At 50.5% G+C, this 17,258-nt stretch overlaps 1 pseudogene across 1 annotated transcript; it reads left to right on the plus strand.

Annotated features, from left to right (window-relative positions):
• The first annotated feature begins 12,317 nt into the window (after positions 1–12,317).
• LOC311225894 (dnaJ homolog subfamily C member 3-like) lies at positions 12,318–16,630 on the plus strand (annotated as a pseudogene). The gene is made up of 3 exons: positions 12,318–13,469; positions 14,784–15,080; positions 16,502–16,630. The product of its transcript is annotated as a dnaJ homolog subfamily C member 3-like (transcript).
• The last annotated feature ends 628 nt before the right edge of the window (positions 16,631–17,258 follow it).

The raw sequence follows: 17,258 nt of genomic DNA on the forward strand, positions 1-17,258 counted from the left end.
CGGCCAATCAAATTTCTAGTATGGAGCACGCCCCCCCAGCTATGGACCCAGTGAGTACACAAGTTCAAGTGCAACTCAAGTTCAGATCTATGTTACTCTATTTCATTAGCACTAAAAGTGAATTTTCTGTATTGTATCAGAAACTTCAGAATGTTATCTTTCAAAAGAGACCAGGCTCATGCATGTGCTATTAGTATAGTTTATAGTTAACTATAGTTTATAGTATATGTTGTGAAGGATCAGATTAAACCGAATATATATATTTATTTATGGATATATATTTAATAGTATTTGTATATCGTTTGATATCCCCTGTATATTCCTTGTACAATATGCACTGAATATCCCTTTAGTCTACTAAACAGCCCATAATAGTTTCATTCTACCATTGGACGAGAACCTGGCGCCAGCAGCCATACCCCTAGGTTCAAGTTCAATCGTGCCGACCAACATGTCGTGGCAAGCCCGGTTCCGCGTAGGAATACGTCTGGCGAAATACGAATGGTACTATTTGTTCACAGCGCATATATATATGGCGCAAGTAAAGTAGAACCTTCTTTTAGTCCATTAGTTCTTTACCCTCCAACCGAGTAACAGACGCGAAGCCTCACCCACGACGCACGTGTGGTGCAGTAAGGCCTACTTGGCCTCAGAATAGGCATTGAGATATCGTGTGGATTAATAGTTGAATTGTCATAGTTTGGCACTATACCGTCGAGTTGGACGTATTTCTATTAAGCTAATAATAGTCTATTATGTATGGTGCATCGTTCGGTTAGAGTTATAAAGTGAGCAGCACCCCCATCGTTCCTGACGTTATCTGGAGTCTTAACCAGGCTGGGCAGACCACTTGTGGTGCTTGCATCCGAGGAGCTCCGGGCCAGGACGAGTGGACCTGTACATTGGATTACTTTACCCGGACAACGGCGAGCCTTCCACAGCTTGGATTATCTACATGCTTTGGGTGCTTTGATTATTCCATGGATAACGGCCAACACTGCTGAGTGTTGGAACTACCCCCCGGAGAGGAGTCCAGGTGAGACGGCGCTCTACCCCGAGTGAGGTCGCCTCACGTCTCTTCATCTGTGGACCGGCAGCTACCGTCCACCAGAGGGTCCAGCTGTATTCATCTGCGGACCGAGGTTCTGTGGGCATCGTGTTCAGGACTCTGAATTCTCCCAAGAAATCGTCGGCCAGATGGGATACCGCCAGCGGCTCTTCTAACCCCCCCTCCTACTGTCTTACAACCAGCGGGACCCCCCCCCCTTAGTGTATCCAGCTATAATCATTTAAGTACCATCGCTATAGTTCCCTAAAGAACCGGGTTGTATACTTACTCCCTGCGTAACCAGAGATTGGACATTCAATGTTGATTTACCTACGAATACTCATTTGCCATACAAGTGCATTTCAAATCATAAATGTCATCAAGTGAACGTTGTATATACCCTTTGCTATATAAAATATTCGATTTGTACATTTGTGTGGACTTCGTTTCATCAGGTGGGAAAGTGTTCATCATATCTATATCATGTACTGGATGGCCAGAAGTTAAAGTACAAGAGGTAGTGGTTTAATACCATACTTATCAATACAGTCAGGGAATTGTACCCCTCAGTTACAATTGGTCCTTCGAGCCGGAGGGTAACTAGTGTAATATTAATATAGTGTTATTAATATTAAAATGGCCTATGATGAACACTCCACGAAACGGTCCTCCTAACGTAGAACGCCCGCAGCGCAGACGACAGCCACCTCAGTACTTAGAGGATTACGCTGTCAGTCAACTACCTAGCCTTCGACAAACGGTAAACGCGGTAAAAGTAGAAAGTAAAATTATGTCTGACCTTAACGACCAGGTTTCCCCGACCACAGAGGCCCTAGTAGGTTCTAATGTAACTGACCAAGCTCACGGTGGGGACCAGGAGGGAGCTGACATGCCTTTACCCCCCGCCAATACCGAAGAAGTAGTCCCCGACCAGCCCCGGGAGGAAGACAACCCTACAGAGAGAGAACTCTGCACGGAAGAAGAGGAGGAGAGCGCCGAGGAAATAGAGCTCCAGGACTCCCCAACGAGTACACCCAGGAGCGGCTCACCCAGGAGCGGCTCACCTCCACAACCGTCTTCCCCCAGCGAAGCGGAGAGGATGCTACAACAGGCGTTCCTCGTCAGCCTGACAGCCTCTACCGAACGCGATCGACTTCAGGGTGAACGCGATCGACTCCAAGCACAGACGCTTAGCGAGCGCGAACATTCTACCATTGAAAGAGAACGCCTCCAAGCGCAGCAACGGAGCGAAGAAGAGCGCATACGCCTGGAGATGAGACGCCTTCAGACGGAAGAGAATATGGCAAGAGACCGAGCAGACACCCAGCGTGCCGCTGACGGTGCCCAAAGAGAGGCAGAGCGCGACCTCGCTCTCATCCAGCGCGAAACCGAGCGCGACAGACTACAGGGCGAGCGCGACAGACTACAAGCCGAGCGCGACAAGCTACAAGCGCAGCTAATGGAGCAGCTGATCCTCAAGGCAACACCCTCTCCCTCCGCCAGGGGTTCAAGGAACTCGTCGAGACAACAGTCAAGGGCAGCGTCTCCTAACCGAGCAAGCGACCCTGAACTTGACCAACAGACCAAGCCTATACCCCCCGCAGACCCCCTTCCCAGACCGGTCCAAGCGAGACCCAGCTACAAAGAAGGAGCGGCATACACTGCGGAGAAGCTAAATAAACGACTACAGGATCTGGAGGACCTGATAGAAGAAGAAGAGGGAGAGGAGGAGAACCAAGCCCGACGACAGCACAGTACTCCACCGGACCAGGAGGTCCAGTACAGCCCAGGCTATACCCCCGCGGCGCTGCGCTACAGACCCCCGACTCTATTCACGGGTGAGCACGACGCACGACCAGCCCCGAGGAATAGCACCTGGACCAGCGGGCCATGGTACCCTGTCGGTACCAGCCCACAGAGAGGCGCAAGAGGAGACTCGCCTAGGAGGTCTCTCCCCCAACGCTCGCCGATGTATCAGCCATCCACGGCGTCATACATTGCCACGCCGTCGTTTCCAGACTTCACCTATGAGAATCGAGCACAGTACACGGAGCTCCGGATGTGCTTAGAGACAATGATGGTGGATGTCGCTGATGAACGTCACAAGTATGCAATATTACTGAAGCACCTGAAAGTACCGCGAGCGCACAATATAGCGCTAGCCTATGCCACCTCTACGACCCCATACACCGCGGCCCTAGCAGCGCTGGACCAGAGATATGGACGTATATGGGATTACGTAATCCAAGAGATAAGGCATATTGATCGCCTACCCCCAGCAACAGACAATCGCTCATTAGACGACCTGTCAATCAAAGTGCAGTCCCTGGTAGGGATGCTGGGAGCGCAACGGGAAAAGGGCATGCATGAGCTATACGCCAACTCTAACGTCGAGAGGATTTTGGAGAAGCTGCCACCCGCAAGACAAGAGCGTTTTAGGCGGCAGAGAGACTACCGGGATCCTAACGGCCCCGAACCATCCCTCCTTGATCTAGCCGACTTCCTGGCGAGAGAAGTCAGCAGCTTACGACTGGATACGTTCGGGCGGAGCACGCCAAGCTCCAGAGAGGGACCCAGGAGAATAAATGATGGAAGAAGATCGGTGACTGTCATGCACCAATCAGAGTCAGTACCGAGCAGTAAGAGCCACAGTACCCCCTCGAGAAAAGAGAAGTGGAAGATGGTGTGCCCCTACTGTGAGAAAGAACACTGGCTGTCACAATGTGACCTGTTCACAAAGATGAATGCAGAAGAAGTGAGTCAATGGATAAAGTCCAACAGGCGCTGTTACCGATGTGCGCGCAGTCACATGGCAGCCGAATGCCGCCTAAAGAAAAGGTGCAGTCGGTGCGACGGAGCCCATCTAGATATACTACACGACAGTAACAGAAGACGGCCTTCACCTGCACCATCGAGCGGCACCAAGGCAAGTGTCATGTACATTGACCCCGCCAGCAGCAGCGGCGCCCAAGTGCTCTTAAAGGTAGTCCGTGTGACATTGAGCTACCAAGATAAAGTCATGGACACTTACGCCGTCCTTGATGACGGGTCAGAGAAGACCCTTCTGCTCGCGTCCGCTGCGGCCCAGCTGGGACTGCGGGGGAGCGAGAACCAAATGACGATTCGGACAATAAGAAGAGATTTAAAGACGATAAAGGGCGAGAATGTCTCCTTCACTATCGCAGCAAACGGGCAGCCAGAGCGACGGTATAGGATTACAAATGCTTTCACCAGCCAAGAAATAGGACTATCGCAGTACACCTACCCCATCGCCAAGTTGATGGATAAATATGTGCACCTGCGTCAACTACCTATCCCGCTCATAGACGGCGCTACCCCGACCCTGCTGATAGGCTCCGACCATGCAGAACTCATAGTCCCGATTGACCGGGTCCATACAGGACCCCGAGGCTGTCCTGCAGCAGTCGAGACCCGCCTAGGGTGGACACTACAAGGCCCCCTCGCTAAATCTCTCAACCGAACAGCAGCCACTAGCTGCCTCCACTCCAGAACGACAGAAGAAGACACCACTCTCCTGCAGCATGTCGAGAGGCTATGGACACTAGAGACAATGCCCTTTAAGAACGAAAAGAAAGATATTCGTTCTAAAGAAGACATTTACGCCATCAACCTACTCGAGCAAGGGACAAAGAGAGTCACAGTCGGCGGAGTGATGAGATACGCAACTCCACTCCTGAGGCGAGAGGGAATGCCCACCTTTCACACAAAGAAAGACGCCACGGAGCGCTATCTATTGAACACAGAGCGGCGCCTAGCCAAAGACCCCGCTCAAGAGAGTGTGTACCGCGCTGAGATTGAGAAGCTAATCACAGCGGGACACGTGACAAAGATTGACATTAAAGAGGCCGATCAGACGACCGAATCATGGTACGTGCCGCACCACAAGGTCCATCACAACGGCAAGGATCGCATTGTGTTTAACTGCAGCTACCAGATCGGATCCCAAAATCTGAATAAAGAGCTCTTGCCCGGCCCCACACTCGGCCCCTCCCTACTAGGCGTGCTACTGCGCTTCCGCCAGGACAAGGTGGCTATCAGCGGGGATATCAAAGGGATGTTCCTGCAGGTGAGACTAGTGGAGGAGGACAAGCCCCTGCTGCGGTTCCTATGGAGAGAGAGGATCGGAGATGAGAACCCAGCCATCTACCAGTGGGAAGTACTCCCCTTCGGAACCACATGCAGCCCGTGCTGTGCTACATTTGCACTACAGAAACACGTCGCAGAGGACCCAGCAGCAGATGAAGAGGTCCGACACAGTGTGAAGAACAGTTTCTACGTGGACAACTGTTTACAAAGCGTTTCGACTCAAGAAGAAGCCGAGGCTCTCCTAATCAAGCTACGCGCCTCCCTGATCAAAGGCGGCTTTGATCTCAGGCAGTGGGCCAGCAGTGACCCGCACGTATTGCGCAGCCTCTCCCCCGCGGACAAGGCTGCCAGCAGCGAGACCTGGATGGCGACCATCCCAGGAGAAGCCCAAGAAATGACACTAGGACTAGTCTGGCGCTTCAAAACAGACTCGCTCCACTATAGACACAAACCCCTGACTCCAGAGCAGGGAAGGTCGACGGCGACACCGACCACCAGACGGAGTGTGTACAGAACACTCGCCAGACAATATGACCCGTTGGGATGTATTCTACCTTACACCACCAGGGCAAAGATGATTGTACGAGCACTATGGGACAAAGACCAGGGCTGGGACGACCCAATACCCGCACACCTTGCCTCCACATGGAGAGAGTGGGAGACGGAACTCCGCTCACTCCCAGGCGTCAATATACGCTGCAGCTACTTCCCATCCACAGTGAGGCCAGAGACATGCAAGATTGATCTACACGTCTTCAGCGACGCCTCCGAAGTAGCCTATGGATCGGTGGCCTACTTGCGTGCCCAAGAGAAGGGAGGAAAGATACACACTGCTTTCATCCTGGCTCGCTCAAGAATAGCCCCACGAAAGCAACAATCTATCCCGCGTCTAGAGCTCTGCGCAGCCCTAGCAGGAGCGCATCTAGCCACGTTAATCCAACGTGAACTCACCATTCCGGTGCACAGAACAATCTTGTGGTCAGATTCCACGACAGTACTCACATGGATCAAGTCTGATTCATGCAGATACAAAGTCTTCGTGGGAGTCAGAGTCACCGAGATTCAAGAGTTAACAGAAGCAGCGAGCTGGCGGTATGAGGACACCAAACACAACCCCGCTGACGTCATCACCCGGGGAATGTCCCTGGATGACCTCACCCGTCGCAACATCTACAGTGTCGGACCAGAATTCCTCAAGCTCCCGGAAGAAGAGTGGCCTACGCCCACCCCACGGGAAGCAAGTAAAGAGGAGGCTGAGAACAAGAAACCTATGTTCTGTGGACTGAGCACAGTCGCCTCCACAGACCCCAACATAGATGACTGCATTACCCTACAGAGTGCGCAACTAAAGACATTCCTGTGGCACCACCCAGAGAGTCAGTCCACCACTGACATTTCAGCAGCTGACTACGAAGAAGCAGAACTTCTTCTACTACAACGAGCCCAGAGAGACTCGTTCCCCGATGAGCTAGACTGTCTACAGGGAGGAAAGCCCGTCCCATCAGACAGCAGACTGCTCCACCTGGCACCCGAGAGTGACGCCCATAATCTCATCAGAGTGGGTGGTCGCCTGCGGAGAGCCCCCGATCTACCGGATGACATTAATTACCTGATAGTCTTGAACAGCCGAAACAAGGTCACAGAGCTGATCATAAAGAAATACGACGAGGATGTACACCACGCAGGAGCAGAGAGAGTCTTCGCGGAGATCAGACGTCGCTATTGGATACTTCAAGGAAGAGAAGCGGTGCGACGCTTCCAGCGAACCTGTCTAGACTGCCGAAAGTGGCGCGCGCAGCCCAGCATACCACGGATGGCTGACCTACCCCCCTGTCGCCTCCGACTCGGCGACAAGCCATTCCACTCCACAGGCATGGACTGTTTTGGCCCGTTGTATATAAAGAGAGGAAGAGGAACCGAGAAGCGGTGGGGTATTGTATTCAAATGCATGACCACCAGAGCGATACATATCGAGCTCCTTCCGACCATGAGCACAGACTCATTCCTTATGGCCTTCCGAAGATTCACATCACGGAAAGGAAAACCGTCTACATTGTTGTCTGATCACGGGACAAACTTCAAAGGCGGAGAAAGAGAGCTGAGAGAGAGCTTCCAAGCTATGGGCCCAGAACTTAAGACCCACCTCGCTCCATCCCAGATTGACTTCCAGTTTAATCCCCCGAACGCACCCCACTTCGGTGGAACCTGGGAAAGAGAAGTACGTTCTATAAAGACAGCCCTGTACGCCGTGCTTGGGGCCCAGACTGTGGCGGAGGAAGTCCTAATGACAGTCCTCACGGAGATCGAGGGAGTATTGAACTCCAAGCCCCTCGGTTACGTCTCAAGTGATGTAGCAGATGTCGACCCAGTCACCCCCAACACACTCTTAATGGGGCGGCGGGACCCCGCGCTACCCCATACAATGTACAGGCCTGAAGAAGCGAACGGCCGAAGAATGTGAAGGTACAGTCAAGTACTAGCTGACAAGTTTTGGAGCAGCTTCCTACTCCACTACCTACCGTCTCTACAGACCCGCCAGAAGTGGGTAAAAGAGAGAGACAATTTGACAGAAGGAACAGTCGTCATGATTATCGACCAGTCACTACCCAGAGCTATGTGGCCGGCTGGCCGCGTAAGCAAAGTGATCACCGGTGCCGATGGCAAGGTCCGAGCAGCTGAAGTACTCGTCCAAGGGCGAACTTACACACGACCCGTGGCGAGGCTAATAGAACTGCCCCGACTCCCAGATACTATCGATGATGACCATGACCCCATGACTTTGTGAGTTGACTGACCCTTACAGCGGACCTTGAGTGGTAGACAGTAGGGATGTCCCGATCCGATCACGTGATCGGAATCGGCGTCGATCACGTGCTTTTCAGAGGATCGGGGATCGGGAAAAAATAATAATAAAAATCGGCAGTCAAAAAAAGAAAAATTTTATTCAACAAACATGACCATGTCCACGTCTTAAACTCATACGGAGGCCTTAGTTTTGGTTTTAAATTACATATAATATATCATCATTAATGTATTTATTGTCACACAGAGCAGAATAATTATCCACAACAAACACATTCCCCTTTAATTTTCACCGTTGCAACAAACATTCCCTTTAATTTAGACGCTACACGCTACACGCGACCACATTGAATTGATCACAACAACAACACGTCGCTCCCGAAACACGGTTAATATCCACTGACTTGAGCAGCTAGACTTAATGTCAGAGGTTTGGAACTAAGCATTTTAAAATATAAAGTCAAGCCAGTTGCAATGTTTGCAAGGAGGAGATTCCGCGTGGAGGAAAAACTCATGAAGCAGCAGGCTGGAGGCGAAGTTTTCAGACTAAGGATAACGTTACGTGACTGAGGATGATCGTCGCCGTTTCAGACCAGAATGGACCATTACGTAAGTCGAACACTGAATGTATACTAATGTGCAAACATATATTGAAACTTTTAATATTTCTCATATGAAGCAGAAGCACATTTCTCAGGGTGAATATAATAACAAAAGCCTCCGCTCTCGCGCCCCGGACTATTATACTAGGCAACTATTATACTGGGCTTGTCTCGCTCTGCCAGTTTCTGACAAAAATGCGTCAAAATTGATTACTAATGTGAAAGATCGGATCGGAAACGATCGGATCGATAGATATTTAAAATCACATGCTCGGGATCGGATCGGAAGCAAAAAAAGGCGATCGGGACATCCCTAGTAGACAGTGCGGTTAATCTGTCTCTGCTTAGCTAATTAGGTGGGACTAATTAGGGAGCGGCTGTTGTGAAGGATCAGATTAAACCGAATATATATATTTATTTATGGATATATATTTAATAGTATTTGTATATCGTTTGATATCCCCTGTATATTCCTTGTACAATATGCACTGAATATCCCTTTAGTCTACTAAACAGCCCATAATAGTTTCATTCTACCATTGGACGAGAACCTGGCGCCAGCAGCCATACCCCTAGGTTCAAGTTCAATCGTGCCGACCAACATGTCGTGGCAAGCCCGGTTCCGCGTAGGAATACGTCTGGCGAAATACGAATGGTACTATTTGTTCACAGCGCATATATATATGGTGCAAGTAAAGTAGAACCTTCTTTTAGTCCATTAGTTCTTTACCCTCCAACCGAGTAACAGACGCGAAGCCTCACCCACGACGCACGTGTGGTGCAGTAAGGCCTACTTGGCCTCAGAATAGGCATTGAGATATCGTGTGGATTAATAGTTGAATTGTCATAGTTTGGCACTATACCGTTGAGTTGGACGTATTTCTATTAAGCTAATAATAGTCTATTATGTATGGTGCATCGTTCGGTTAGAGTTATAAAGTGAGCAGCACCCCCATCGTTCCTGACGTTATCTGGAGTCTTAACCAGGCTGGGCAGACCACTTGTGGTGCTTGCATCCGAGGAGCTCCGGGCCAGGACGAGTGGACCTGTACATTGGATTACTTTACCCGGACGACGGCGAGCCTTCCACGGCTTGGATTATCTACATGCTTTGGGTGCTTTGATTATTCCATGGATAACGGCCAACACTGCTGAGTGTTGGAACTACCCCCCGGAGAGGAGTCCAGGTGAGACGGCGCTCTACCCCGAGTGAGGTCGCCTCACGTCTCTTCATCTGTGGACCGGCAGCTACCGTCCACCAGAGGGTCCAGCTGTATTCATCTGCGGACCGAGGTTCTGTGGGCATCGTGTTCAGGACTCTGAATTCTCCCAAGAAATCGTCGGCCAGATGGGATACCGCCAGCGGCTCTTCTACCCCCCCCTCCTACTGTCTTACAACCAGCGGGACCCCCCCCCCCCTTAGTGTATCCAGCTATAATCATTTAAGTACCATCGCTATAGTTCCCTAAAGAACCGGGTTGTATACTTACTCCCTGCGTAACCAGAGATTGGACATTCAATGTTGATTTACCTACGAATACTCATTTGCCATACAAGTGCATTTCAAATCATAAATGTCATCAAGTGAACGTTGTATATACCCTTTGCTATATAAAATATTCGATTTGTACATTTGTGTGGACTTCGTTTCATCAGGTGGGAAAGTGTTCATCATATCTATATCATGTACTGGATGGCCAGAAGTTAAAGTACAAGAGGTAGTGGTTTAATACCATACTTATCAATACAGTCAGGGAATTGTACCCCTCAGTTACAGTATAGTAAAAAATTATGCAGTCCTCAAGTTCAAGTTTAAAATTAGCCACTTTTCTGGGCACCAGTTATTCAAGCTAGTAAACCGTAACTAGGATTTACTGTATCTGTTATCTCTATCCTATATTTCAGAATTTTAGACAAACTGTAGAGTTCAATGTAAGGGTAAAGTGTCAAAGCACTGATTTAATGTCACAAGCACGATATCAAAGAAGAGAAGACAGATCCTCCCTAAGAGATAATATTCATACTTTGGTTGATTTACATCTGATAAGAAGTGTCAAAACTTGTTTATGGCAAGAGTTGTTCAAGCTGGTGTTGCAGATATCATCCCCCGTCCATGGCTACGTGGAGGAAGGGAGATACTACTGCCACGGGCAGAGGAGAGTTAATTAGGGAGCTGATTAAGACTGATGGAATACGCCTGTGGACCACGTGATCACCCACATCCCACACACACATACGCACCAGACACACATAGCATAAAACCCTAGGAGAGACAGAATAGGTTGAGTGGAGGTGAGGAAGGAGCAGAGAGCAGAGAGAGAAAGAGTGATATACAGAGTTTGTGAGGTGAGAGGTAGTTGAAAGGAGAGGAGAAAGCGAGAAGGTGTTCGTGGTACTGGACCCTAGACTGGCTGAGAAACCCCCTTGTGAAACTGACCCTGGACCGAAGGCAAACCATGAGTATTGAACATTCCCTTTTTGTTACCTTTTGTACGGCTCACCCCCCTCCAGGCTCACCACCCGTGCCGTGGCCACGCTCCGGACCACAGAGTCGTGGTCGGGCTATCCTTGCCTGTCGGGGGGGATCCGGACACCGGTCGGGACAGAGCTGTGGAATAATATATTGATTCCCCAACTCTCTCATGTAAAGACATCCCCCAATACATTAATCTCACCCACATTATAATAGAGAAAAGTGAGTAACTGTGGAATAATATAATGCCCTCATGTAAAGACATTCCCCTCCCCTTTCTCCCCTATCCTGTGTCCCCCCCCCATTTGACCTATCAAATGGGACCACCTCCCCCCCCCCTTTTAACTATATAATGCTCCTCCCAACAACATTCCAGGTCTCTTTACCTGGGTCATTTCAGCTGATCACCTGGGGCGAGAGCCTCAGCCATTCTCTCTAAATACTATTTGTATATTTCTATCTGTTTGGTTAATAAACCTTTGTTATTAACTGAACCTCGGTTGACTGAGAACATTCTTCTTCAGGATATCCACGAATATCCCACAGAGCCCTGGGGACTACAGGTGTTCACTCTACTACTCTAATTTCCCATCGGACTTTTGTGCTTTCATTCAATAAATATCTTTTATTAATTGAAATTGTGCTTGTGTGGACAATTTAATTGGTTTTGTAAGAGCCAAAGCTATATATTTAGGTTATTGTATTGTATGAATGTTTATATGTTTATTTTTATAACCTTACATTGAAACGGCATTAGGAATATTGATTGGATTTAGATAAAGTCATTGAACCGTCTTATTTGTCATAATAGAACCTTCTAGAACATTGGTGATGTCACCGTATGATGTCATAACCGACATTCTAGAACATTTGTGTCTCTATATATAGTCCACAATTCTCTCTCTCTGGCAGTGTGTAGCTTGAAACAGGACTGAACAGATGGACTAAACAACATGGACTGAAGCCTGCATTTCTCAACCAAGGTGCCAAGCCTACCTTTTGCTGTGGAAAGAGCCGGCAAGAGGAATTACGGCTTTCCAGTGTGGAGGAATTTTCATGTGTCGAGTCGGCGGTGATTTTGGAGACTGGGAAAATACAGTTTTCTTACCTTGTAGTAGTGATGTGAATATTTAGGGAAATGACTTAGGACCACTTCTGTAAAGAATTGGCTATGCGTAGTTGAAATAATGCTAAGTTTGTTATAGATAGTTTTTGTTTGTGGCTTATTAAGAAAGACGGGGCTGCCTTGTTATTTGACCCAACAACAGTGATTGGAAGAAGAGTCATGGTTTCAATCGATCACGTGGCGCACAAGATCTTCACTTACATCCCATATGTTCTTGTTTTGATCGATCTGCGATACGAAGGAGTGAGATGCGGTAAGGAAGGCAGTGTGGAGAGCCACTTGGAGATGGGCAAGAAGCTCCATGCTGCCGGACAGTTAGCCGATGCTCTGTCACACTTCCACGCTGCTGTCGATGGAGATCCTCAGAACTACATGGCGTACTACAGGAGAGCCACCGTCTACCTGGCCATGGGGAAGTCCAAGTCTGCGCTGCCAGACCTGAGCAGAGTCATCGAGCTCAAGCCAGACTTCACCTCCGCACGGCTCCAGAGAGGCAACCTGCTGCTGAAGCAGGGCAGACTGGATGAAGCAGAGAGTGACTTTAAGAAAGTGCTCAGGTCCAGGCCCGGCGCCCAGGAGGAGCAGGAGGCGCAGGCTCAGCTGGTGCGCGAGGACGAGGTCCAGCGGCGCGTGGCCCAGGCACGCTCCCTGTTCCACAGCCAGGACTACGGGGCGGCAGCCGCGCCCCTGGACGCTGTCATCGAGCTGCGAGCGGAGTGCTTCATCCACCTGGGCGAGACAGGCAAGGCCATCAGCGACCTGAAGGCCACCTCCAAGCTGAAGAGTGACAACACCCAGGCCTTCTACAAGCTCTCCACCATCTACTACAGCCTGGGAGACCATGAGATGTCCCTCAACAAGGTGAGGGAGTGCCTGAGGCTGGACGCGGACCACAAGCTGTGCTACAGCCACTCCAAACAGGTGAAGAAACTCCACAAACAGATCCAGACTGCAGAGGAGCTCATCCAACAGCAGAGGTACGAGGAGGCGGCAAGCAAATATGAGTCTGTGATGAAGACTGAGCCTAACGTTCCCCACTACTCTCTCCACGCCAAGGGCCGCATCTGCCACGCTCTGGCCCAGGCCCAGCAAGGCAGCAGAGCTATCTCCGTGTGTACCGAGGTTCTCCAGTCGGACACAGAGAACATGGGCGTCCTGAAGGACCGAGCCAAGGCCTACCTCCAAGACGAGCAATACGAACAAGCCATCAGGGACTACGAGACGGCTGGGAAACACAGTGAGAATGACCGTCAGGTAAAAGAGGGCCTTGAGAAGGCCCAGAGGCTGCTGAAACAGTCACAGAAGAGTCAAGTCAAGAGTTTTAATTGTCACGGCATACAGGTATACAATGAAATGCGGGTGGTCTTGCCCGCAACGATGTGCAATACAGTGGTACATATAATAGAATCAAAAGAAGAAAACAACATTGTGCAGTAACAGGTAACAGGTAACATGGAGTGACATCTCGGTATCTGTACATAGTTATTTACAGAGCATATGGGACATGCTAGTTAGCTTTGGTAGTGCAATACACTGTTCCTGTTATTCTAATTTAAAGTGTCCTTTCCTTTGGCCATAAGTGTGCGTGTGTGCGACATGAGTGTGTGCCCGCTCATGTTAAAGTGTTAAGTGGCTGCTCGTGTGTGAGCGTGCACAGTGTGCGTGTCGTGTGTGTGTTCATGTGTGCTTGTGTGTGGACAGTTCAATGTTCTGAGCACTCAATGTTCATTGTTCATGGCTCTGATGGCCTGGGGGAAGAAGCTGAGCCTAAGCCGCTCTGTCCTAGTAGCTGGGGTTCGCAGGCGTCTGCCTGACCTCAGCAGCTGAAACAGGCTGTTATTGGGGTGGTGAGGGTCTTTCATTATCCTGCAGGCTCTGGATTTGCACCTCTTGTTGTATAGAACCTGCAGGGGGGGTAGTGCAATACCCGTGGTACGCTTGGCTGAGCGCACCACTCTCTGTAGGGCCTTCTTGTCCTGTGCCGTGCTGTTTCCATACCAGGCAGTGATGTTTCCGGTCAGGATGCTCTCTACAGCAGTAGAAGGACTGGAGTATCTTTCCCGATACTCTGAACTTCCTTAACTGTCTCAGGTGGTAGAGACGCTGTTTCGCCTTCTTTACTACTGTGTCTATGTGTGTTGACCATGTCAGGTCCTCTGAGATGTGGACCCCCAGGTACTTGAAGCTGCTCACCCTGTCCACGGTAGCCCCGTTAATCATCAGTGGTGTGTGTGTCTCCTGCTGTCCTCTCCTATAATCCACGATCAGCTCCTTGGTTTTACCAATGTTCAGGAGCAGGCTGTTGTCCTGGCACCAGCGTTCCAGTACCTCAACCTCCTCCCGGTAGGCCTTCTCGTCGTTGTCCGAGATCAGCCCCACCACCACCGTGTCATCTGCGAACTTCACTATGGAGTTGGAGCTGAACTTGGCCACACAGTCGTGTGTGTAGAGTGAGTACAGCAGGGGGCTCAGAACACAGCCCTGGGGGGACCCGATGCTCAGGGTGATGGTGTTGGAGGTCTGAGCTCCGCCCTGAGCGCCTGGGTACTGGACTTTCTGAGCGAAAGACCCCAGGCGGTCCGCTCGGCACAGGGATGATGGTAGACATCTTGAAGCAGGGACTACTACTACAAGATCCTGGGGGTCAAGAGGACGGCCCAGAAGAAGGAGATCATTAAGGCCTAGAGGAGGCTGGCGCAGCAGTGGCACCCAGACAAATTCCAGGATGCAGAGAAGAAGAAGGCAGCAGAGAAGAAGTTCATAGACATCGCCCAGGCCAAGGAGGTTCTGACTGACCCAGAGATGAGGGGTAAGTTCGACCCGGGAGAGGACCCCCTGGACCCGGAGCAGCAGGGGGGGCACGGCCAGCACTTCCAGGGGTTCAACCCCTTCGGCTCCAGGCCCTTCAACTTCAAAATAATTGTATCTATTTTTATATTTTTTTATATTTTATTCTTTGATCTACTTTTTTCTCCCCTGTTTTTTTTATTTTTTATTGTTTTATCCCCCCCCCCCCTCCTTTTTTCCGATTTTTCTCCCATCCCACTGTTAGTCATTATGCCAATTCCCAACCCCCTTCCTGGTTGTTGCGCACCCCCCCCTACTGTTGGTCCGGGAGGCCGGAGACTGTCACATGCTTTCCTCCGACACATGTGCAGGCAGCCGGCAGACAGCCTGGCAGCGCAGGCTCTCACTGGGAGAGTGTAACGTGTGGAAGGTCACACTACCTCCCTCCAGATCCTTCCCTCGCTGAGCAGGCGCCCCAACCGAACTGTAGGAGTCGCTGTCCACAACGCCCAGGACCCACCCACCAGCTTTCCCACCCCTAACACTGCCAATTGTGTTAGTATGAGCGACCAGCCAAGTTGGTAGCAACGGCGAGAGCTGGGCTCGAACCCAGCATCTCCAGCGTTGGTGGCGAGCGCCTTGCCCACTACACCACCTAGCCGCCCTCTCCCCCATTTTTCTATTTTTCTCCCTTCCCCAATTTCGTATTGTCCAATTCTACCCCTCCCCTGTCTCGAACGTTGTTAGGCCATGCCTCCCACAGGTCAGCTGCAATGTGGACGAAGCCTTGCATCACGTGTCCCCTCCGGTACACGAGGAGGCAGCCGTCGCATCTTTTCACCTGCACAGCGCAATCTCAGCGGCGAGGGTCTGCGTGGGAGAGACACGCCGGCCCCATTGCTTCCTGATTCTGCTGCGCAGGCGCACAAACCGACCTGTAGGAGTTGCTGTCCACAACCTCCGATCCCCACCCACCAGCTTCCCACCCCCTAATACTGCCAATTGTATTAGTATGAACGACCAGCCAAGCTGGTAGCAACGCCGAGAGCTGGGCTCGAACCCAACATCTCCTGCGTTAGTGGCGAGTGCCTTGCCCACTGCGCCACTTAGCCGCCCCTCAACTTCAAATTCAACTACAACTGAGAGGGGGAGAGAGACTACAACTAAGAGAGGGGGAGAGAGAGAGAGGGAAGAACAGGAGGCTAAGCTAAGAGCAGAGAGAGAGAGGAGTTACAGGTCCAGATTGCTTTAGCTGCCGCAGAGGCTAAATGCAAAGTACTGGAAGAGTACAAGGGCCAGCGAGCCTCATTCAGAGTGTCCCGTAGGGATGGAATGAACTCTTACATAGAAAAAAAGAAGCCCTTCGAATTGCAAGCTCACGAGCAGGCTACGCATACTCCCCAGGCCGTAGCGATAATAAGAGAACCTGCTTACAGTAGCAGCTCCAGAGCACCTGGCGGTGCTACACAGAAGGAACAAGAGTCTCCGCAACAAGAGTCCACACGAGCCATGGTGGATTTCCTATACAAAACCATGCTACTCTGCCCCCTCAACAGATTCCTATATTCAAGGGAGACCCTATGGAGTACAGGCTATTCATCAGGGCCTTTGAACACGGAGTGGAGGACAAGACAGATAGTAACAGAGACCGGCTGTACTTCATGGAGCAGTACACGGATGGATAGCCAAGAGAGCTGATAAGAAGTTGTCTTCACATGGAATCAGAGCGAGGCTATCATGAGGCAAGAAGGCTCTTGAAAAGGCATTTTGGAAATGGATACAAGATCTTAATGGCATATATAGACAAGGCACTGAACTGGCCTACTATCAAGTCCGATGACGGAGAGGCCACTCCTTTGGCCTCTATCTCACTGGATGCCTCAACGCTATGGCTGACGTGGAGTACATGCAGGAGCTTGACAGCATATCAAATATGCGTGCCATCACAGCCAAGCTTCCGTACAAGCACAGGGGCGGGGAAGAAGAGGGCGAAGCCAGTTCTATGGTCAGTGGATGCATCAATGCAGAAACGAGGACCTGCAGAGCTACTGGGGCCGGCAACGTCGAGAGCATCTTGGCTATCGTTCCGGTCCACATCAAAGCCAAGAACGGCAACAAGATGGTGGCTACCTATGCGTTCCTCGCCCCAGGCAGCAACGTCGCTTTCTGCACAGAGAAGTTAATGGAAGCGATTAACGTCACCGGCAGGAAGACAAGTATCCCGTTAAGGACCATGGGAGGCGAGCAGGTCATGAGCAGCCAGAGGGTGTCTAGGTTAGAAGTCTGTAGCTTGGATAGTGACAACTTCCTAGA

Source organism: Notolepis coatsorum (genome assembly GCF_963971535.1).
Source record: "Notolepis coatsorum genome assembly, chromosome: 1".
Taxonomy (NCBI): domain Eukaryota; kingdom Metazoa; phylum Chordata; class Actinopteri; order Aulopiformes; family Paralepididae; genus Notolepis; species Notolepis coatsorum.